Here is an 8,269-nt window from a genome sequence, read left to right as displayed (position 1 = left end):
CCATCACGATGGTGTCCCGATGACTCCACTCGGAGATAAGGGCTTTCTTCTTCTTTCTTCACGTAGAACAGAGGGATCTAGGAATAACGGTGCATAGTTCCCTGAAGGTGGAATCTCATGTGGATAGGGTGGTGAAGAAAGCTTTTGGTATGCTGGCCTTTATAAATCAGAGCATTGAGTATAGGGAGTTGGGAGGTAATGTTGAAATTGTACAAGGCCTTGGTAAGGCCAAATTTGGAGTATCGTGTACAGTTCTGGTCACTGAATTACAGGAAAGATGTCAACAAAATAGAGAGAGTACAGAGGAGATTTACTAGAATGTTGCCTGGGTTTCATCTCCTAAGTTACAGAGAAAGGTTGAACAAGTTAGGTCTTTATTCTTTAGAGTGTAGAAGGTTGAAGGGGGGACTTGATAGAGGTGTTTAAAATTATGAGGGGGATAGATAGAGTTGACGTGGATAGGCTTTTTCCATTGAGAGTAGGGGAGAATCAAACAAGAGGACATGAGTTGAGAGTTAAAGGGCAAAAGTTTAGGGGTAACGTGAGGGGGAACTTCTTTACTCAGAGAGTGGTAGCTGTGTGGAACGAGCTTCCAGCAGAAGTGGTAGAGGCAGGTTTGATGTTGTCGTTTAAAGTTAAATTGAACAGCTATATGGACAGGAAAGGAATGGAGGGTTATGGGCTGAGTGCAGGTGGTGGGACTAGGTGAGAGTAAGAGTTCGGCACGGACTAGAAGGGCCGAGATGGCCTGTTTCCGTGCTGTAATTGTTATATGGTTATATGTTATATGTTAAAATGCTGGAGGAACTCAGAATTTCAGACCTCTGGCAGAGGCTCTCCATTCATTGGGCTCAACCATGGATGTTGTGTCCTAGCTGTCTAGATACACAAGCCCGGGCAGTACGATATGGAGAGCGAGCTGTTGCCCCATGCAGTAGGCTCCCCCTCTCCACGCAGCTGATTAACCCAAAGCAACGGCAAAGACCGATACAGTTTGGCACCAGCGGCGTCGCAGGAGTTGCCAGTCGGTGTCAAACTCAACGTCGGACTGCCTCAGGGACTCCAGCTCCGGATTTTTCCTGGGGGTTCACTTCTGAAGCCTTCCCCGTGAGCGGGTACAGCCGCAAGGTAGCGGAGGTTTGAGACCAGAGTTTTCCCTCTCCTAGATGAGCTGCCAACAACGGCCTGACGAGCCCCATCTGAGCGGAGCGACTGGTTTTAAGGTGCCAGTAACCCGCCTTTGCCCCTTGTCCCGTCAGTAGAAACGGTTCACGCCGGGGCTTAGTAGCTGAGCCACACGTGGAGGCCGGGAGCTGGGACTGGTTGTCAGAATCTAACTTCAGATGCACGCCATTGGGTCAGTCAGCATCTGTGAAAATGGATAAACAGTTGACAGTTCAGGCTGAGACCTTTCTTCAGGTCAGGTTGGATGCAGCTTAATGTGGATAAATGTGAGGTTATCCACTTTGGTGTCAAGAACAGGAAGGCAGATTATCATCTGAATGGTGTCAAGTTAGGAAAAGGAGAAGTACAACGAGATCCAGGTGTCCTTGTTCATTAGTCACTGAAAGTAAGCATGCAAGTACAGCAGGCAGTGAAGAAAGCTAATGGCATGTTGGCCTTCATAACAAGGGGAGTTGAGTACAGGAGCAAAGAGGTCCTTCTGCAGTTGTACAGGGCCCTGGTGAGACCACACCTGGAATATTGTGTACAGTTTTGGTCTCCAAATTTGAGGAAGGACATTCTAGCTATTGAGGGAGTACAGCATAGGTTCACGAGGTTAATTCCCGGGATGGCGGAACTGTCATATGTCGAAAGATTGGAGCGACTAGGGTTGTATACACTGGAATTTAGAAGGATGAGAGGGGATCTGATTGAAACAAATAAGATTATTAAGGGATTGGACACGCTAGAGCAGGAAACATGTTCCCGAACCAGAGGCCACAGTTTACGAATAAGGGGTAGGCCATTTAGAACGGAGTTGAGGGAAAACTTTTTCACCCAGAGAGTTGTGGATCTGTGGAACACTCTGCCTCAGAAGGCAGTGGAGGACAATTCTCTGGATGCTTTCAAGAAAGAGTTAGATAGAGCTCTTAAAGATAGCGGAGTGAAGGGATATGGGGAGAAGGCAGGAACTGGATACTGATTGTGCATGATCAGCCATGATCACAGTGAATGGTGGTGCTGGCTCGAAGGGCCGAATGGCCTACTCCTGCACCTATTGTCTATTGTCTAAGTCAGAATACGAAGATAGGGAAGAGGGGAAGGAGTATGAGCTCGAAGGTGATAGGTGAAGCCAGGTGGGTGGGGAGGGAGATGAAGACTTTAAGAGCGTAAGAACGTAAACATTGGAGCAGAATTAGGCCATCTGGTCCATCGCGTCTACTTTGTCATTCCATCATGGCTGATTTATTATCCCTCTGAATCCCATTCTCCTGCCTTCTTCCCGTAAACTGTGGCACTCTGACTAATCAAGAACCAATCAACTTCCTTGCTTTAAATGCACCCAGTGACTTGGCATCCAAAGCCATTTGTAGAAATGCATTCCACAGATTCACCGCCTTCTGGCTGAAGAAATTCTTCCATGTCTCCATTCCAAGCAGACCTCCCTCAATCCCCAGGCTGTTCCCTCTTGTCTCAGACTCAACCATCTCCACGTCTACTCTGTCTGAGCCTTTCAATATTCAAGCAACACACATAAAAGTTGCTGGTGGAACGCAGCAGGCCAGGCAGCATCTCTAGGAAGAGGTACAGTCGACGTCTCGGCCCGAAACGTCGACTGTGCCTCTTCCTGGAGATGCTGCCTGGCCTGCTGCGTTCCACCAGCAACTTTGATGTGTGTGTTGCTTGAAATTCCAGCATCTGCAGAATTCCTCGTGTTTACCTTTCAATATTCAATAGGTTTCAATGAGATCTCTCTTCATTCTTCTAAACTCCAGTGATTATAGGCCCAAAGCCATCAAATGCTCCTTATACATTAACCCTTTCTTTCCTGGGATCATTCTCGTGAACCTCCTCTGGCCCCTGTCCAATGCCAACACATCTTTACTCAGATAAAGATAAAGATCTTTACTTAGATATCATCTGTGTTAACTAGGATGCCGTGCACAATCCGGATTTGATGGGGACAGCCGTGAGAAGCATGGAGGAACATCTGGAGAAACTTCTGAAATGCCCGCTTCGCTGCCGCTGCTACTGTGCGATCGAGAATCTCCGGAGGGGAAGGCCCCGAGTCCTCGGCTTTGCCTATTGCCTGTTGCCGGGGTCGAGGCGCTGGGCAGAAATGGTGCTCGGTGCTCATTGTCGGGGGGCTGGTCGGAGGCTCGAAGTTTTCGGACAGACCGGAGTCGGACTGTGGTCGGATGCTTCCGGGATGCTGCATCGGCAAGTTTGCGGTGCTGGAAGCTCATGGAGGGGAGAGTTTCTCCCTTCAACCGTCTGTGTGAGATGATGGGACTTTTGAGAGACTTTGAGACTTTTTACTGTGCCCATGGTCTGTTTTTTATCAAATTACGGTATTGCTTTGCACTGTTGTAATTATATGTTATAATTATGTGGTTTTGTCAGTTTTTCAGTCTTGGTCTGTCTTGTGTTTCTGTGAAATCACACTGGAGGAACCTTGTATCATTTCTTAATGCATGCATTACTAAATGACAATAAAAGAGGACTGTGTGTCCTCATAATCTAAAAAGTCACTGGAGAAAAGAACTGGTAGGTAAGAATCAGCCCCTTTATTCGATAAAACAGAGAAAATCTGCAGATGCTGGAAATCCAAAGCAACCCAGGAAAAACAGCGTGCACGGCCACTCCAAATGATATCGATATGTGTCACTAGGATGCCGTGCACAATCCGGATTTGATGGGGACAGCCGTGAGAAGCACGGAGGAACATCTGGAGAAACTTTTGAAATGCCCGCTTCACTGCCGCTGCTACTGTGCGATCGAGAATCCCCGGAGGGGAAGGCCCCGAATCCTCGGCTTTGCCTATTGCCTGTTGCCGGGGCCGGGGTCGAGGCGCTGGGCAGAAATGGTGCTCGGTGCTCGGTGTCGGAGAGCTGGTCGGAGACTTGGAGTATCCGGATGGACTCGGAGTCGGACTGTGGTCGGATGCTTCCGGGATGCTGCATCGGCAAGTTTGCGGCGCTGGAGGTTCACCGTCTGCGTGAGATGATGGGGCTTTCGAGAGACTTTGAGACTTCTACCGTGCCCATGGTCTGTTCTTATCAAATTACGGTATTGCTTTGCACTGTTGTAACTATATGTTATAATTATGTGGTTTTTGTCAGTTTTTAAGTGGGTTTGTCATGTGTTTCTGTGATATCATTCTGGAAAAACATTTTATCATTTCTTAATGCACGCAGTACAAAATGACAATAAAAGAGGGCTGCGTGTCCTCATAATCTAATAAGGAGCCCAAAATGGCTCAGAAAATTCCTGTCATATTATGACCACTGGCACCGAAGGGTTCCTTTACCTTAAGCTCTCTAATAAATCTGGTTCATCGGACACCATCCAATCCAGAATCACCAACCCCCTAGTGGGCTCAACAGCGAGCTGCTCTAAAAAGCCATCTTGTAGGCGCTCTAGAAAATCCCCTCTTGGGATCCCAACCGACCTGTGCATCGAAATCCCTCATGGTTATCGTGAAATTGCCCTTTTGGCATGCATTCTCTATCTCCCCTTTTAGACAACATCCTTACCACTGTTTGGGGCTCTGCATACAACTCCCATCAGGGTCTTTTTTGACCCTTTCAGTTTCTTACCTCTACCCACCAAGATTCTACTCCCGCCGGTCCTATGTCACCTCTCATGGTCCCAGAGCACATCCGACACAATTAGGAAAGTTAGCCAACACCTCTACTTTCTGAAGAGAGCTGGACTACACACATCTATACTCACGTCCTTCTACAGGTGTGCAGTAGGACAATGCGGGGAGCTTTGATCGAGGTCTGCTTCTGCGTTGCAGTGTTCAGTTGTTTTGTGACTCAAAATGAGTGTCTAAGGAAGGAATATTCTGATGAAGGTCTGCTGAAGATGTGGAGCAACATCACCAACGCCTCTACTTTCTGAGGAGACTGAAGAGAGCCGGGCTTTGCACATCTACACTCACATCATTCTACAGAATCGCAGTAGAGATCATCCTGACAAACTGCATCACTGCACGGTACGGAAACTGCTCTGTAGTGGACAGGAAGGCTTGACAACGGAGGGTCAAAGCTGCCCAACGCATCACTATCACCAGCCTACCCACTATCAGGGACGCATCTACAGAAAGATGCCAGAAAAGGGTTAGTAACAACATGAAGGACCCCACCCACTCTGCTCACGGCCTGTCTGTCCCACTCCCATCGGGGAGGAGGGTACGTAGCGTCCACACCAGGACCGTGAAGGATCCCACCCACCCTGCTCACGGACTGTCTGTCCCTCTCCCATCGGGGAGGAGGCTACGTAGCACCCACACCAGGACCGTGAAGGATCCCACCCACCCTGCTCACGGACTGTCCGTCCCACTCCCATCGGGGAGGAGGCTACGTAACACCCACACCAGGACCGTGAAGGGTCCCACCCACCCTGCTCACGGACTATCCGTCCCACTCCCATCGGGGAGGAGGCTTCGTAGCACCCACACCAGGACCGTGAAGGGTCCCACCCACCCTGCTCACGGACTGTCTGTCCCACTCCCATCGGGGAGGAGGCTACGTAGCACCCACACCAGGACCGTGACGGTTCCCACCCACCCTGCTCATGGACTATCTGTCCCACTCACATCGGGGAGGAGGCTACGTAGCACCCACACCAGGATCGTGAAGGATCCCACCCACCCTGCTCACGGACTATCTGTCCCACTCCCATCGGGGAGGAGGCTACGTAGCACCCACATCAGTACCGTGAAGGATCCCACTCACCCTGCTCATGGACTGTCTGTCCCACTCCCCTCGGGGAGGAGGCTACGTAGCACCCACACCAGGACCGTGAAGGGTCCCACCCACCCTGCTCACGGACTATCTGTCCCTCTCCCATCGGGGAGGAGGCTATGTAGCATCCACACCAGGACCCACCAGACTCCAAAACAGTGACTTTCCCCAAGCAATGAGTCCGATCAACACCTCCACCCACCAACCCATCCCTCCACACCCCTATCCACCACCATTTCATCATTTCTATCCTCTGGGACCAGAGGACACAGCCTCAGAGTAGAGGGGCGTTCTTTTACAATGAAGATGAGGAGAAATCTCTTTTACCAGAGGGTGTTGAATCTGTGAGATTCTTTGCCCCAGGCAGCTGTAGAGGCCAGTCTTGTACGCTCGAGGCAGAGGTTGGTCAATTGTTGATTGGTCAAGGCATGAAGGGAAACGGGGAGAAGGCAGGGGATTGGGGCTGAGAGAAAAGAATGGAGCAGCCATAATGAGATGGTGGAGCAGACTCGATGGGCTAAATGGCCTAACTCTGCTCCTGTCTCTTATGGTCTTGTAGTGTTTCTTCCTGTCAGAGTCACCTTATGTACAGACACTCCTGTTCCCAGCGTCACTTTATGGACATACAGTCAATCTGTGTACATCGGTGTCAGCGGGAGGAGAACGATGGCAGCGCGACGCAGCGCGCGCAGCTCTCCGGTGAAATGATATTGTATTTGTAAGTAGGATGCCGTGCACAATTCTGATTTGATAGAGACAGACGTGAGAAGCACAGAGGAACATCTGGAGAAACTTCTGAAATGCCCGGTTCGCTGCCGCTGCTACTGTGCGATCGAGAATCTCCGGAGGGAAGGCCCCAAAATCCTCGGCTTTGCCTGCTGCTGGCGGCTGGGGCTGCGGTCGAAGTGCTCGGCAGAGATGGTGCTCGGTGCTCATTGTCGGAGGGCTGGTCGGAGGCTCGAAGTTTTCAGACAGCTCAGAGTTAGACTGTGGTCGGGCATGGCAGGGAGAGTTTTCTTCCTTCTCCCGTCTACGTGAGATGTGGGGCTTTCGAGAGACTTTGAGACATTTTTTTTACCGTGCCCATGATCTGTTCTTCATCAAGTTATGGTATTGTTGCACTGTTGTAAATGTATGTTATAATTATGTGGTTTTTGTCAGTTTTTCAGTCTTGGTCTGTCCTGTGTTTCTGTGATATCACACCGGAGGAATATTGTATCATTTCTTAATGCATGCATTACTAAATGATAATGAAAGAGGACTGCATGTCCTCATAATCTAATCTAATCTAATAAAACATCTTATGTATTTATATTTATTGTGGTTTTTTTAATTTTTGTGTTCTTTATCTTATTGTGCGTTTCTTGTGCTGCATCAGATCTGGAGTAACAATTATTTTGTTCTCCTTTACACTCGTGTACAGGAAATGTCATTAAACAATCTCGAATACCAAATCTCCTCAACCTCCAGATGAAGGTGAGGCAAAGGGAATGGCGGCGATAGGACGAGTCGAGGTTACTGTGGGCGGGGTAACAATTATTTCGCTCTCCTCTACATGGGTGTACTGGAAATGACATTAAACAATCTTTAAATCTTGGATCAGGGTTTGGAGGGAGTTGAGCAGGTCTGCAGAGGGCAGGTTGCAGTGGGTCCAACATACTCTGACACAATCTTGCAACATCTCCCACCTCCCCCTTCCACAGATGCTGCCTGACCGGCTGAGTTCCTCCAGCAGACCGATTGTTACCGTCTCCAATCTCCTGTGGCTCTTAAACTCTTCCTGGGCTTCCAGCCAGATAGGGGTGTCGATTATAACCGACGTCTTGATGGCAAAACTCTGCCATCTTCTTCAGGGACGATGTCAGATGAAGATGGCAGAGTTTGTCATCGAAACGTCGGTCATAATCGATATTTGAACAAGGCTGGATACCCAAGAAGAAGAGTTTGCTCATGATATACACCGGGAAATCACTAGATCACTAATCCTGTTCTCTCCTTACATGTGCGTGTGTGTGTGTGTGTGTGTGTGTGTGTGTGTGTGTGTGTGTTGCTCTGGATTTCCAGCATCTGCAGAATCTCTTGTGTTTATTCCTCTCCATAGATGCTGCCTAACCTGCTGAGTTCCTCCAGCATTTTGTGTGTGTGTGTGTGTGTGTGTGTGCGCGTGTGTGTGTGTGTGTGTGTGTGTGTGTGTGTGTGTGTGTGTGTGTGTGTGTGTGTGTGTGTGTGTGTGTGTGTGTGTGTGTGTGTGTGTGTGTGTGTGTGTGTGTGTGTGTGTGTGTGTGTGTGTGTGTGTTGCTCTGGATTTCCACCGTCTGCAGAATCTCTTGTGTTTATTCCTCTCCATAGATGCT

Source organism: Mobula hypostoma, chromosome X2, assembly GCF_963921235.1.
Source record: "Mobula hypostoma chromosome X2, sMobHyp1.1, whole genome shotgun sequence".
Lineage (NCBI taxonomy): Eukaryota > Metazoa > Chordata > Chondrichthyes > Myliobatiformes > Myliobatidae > Mobula > Mobula hypostoma.
Note: the sequence above shows the minus strand (reverse complement) of the source record.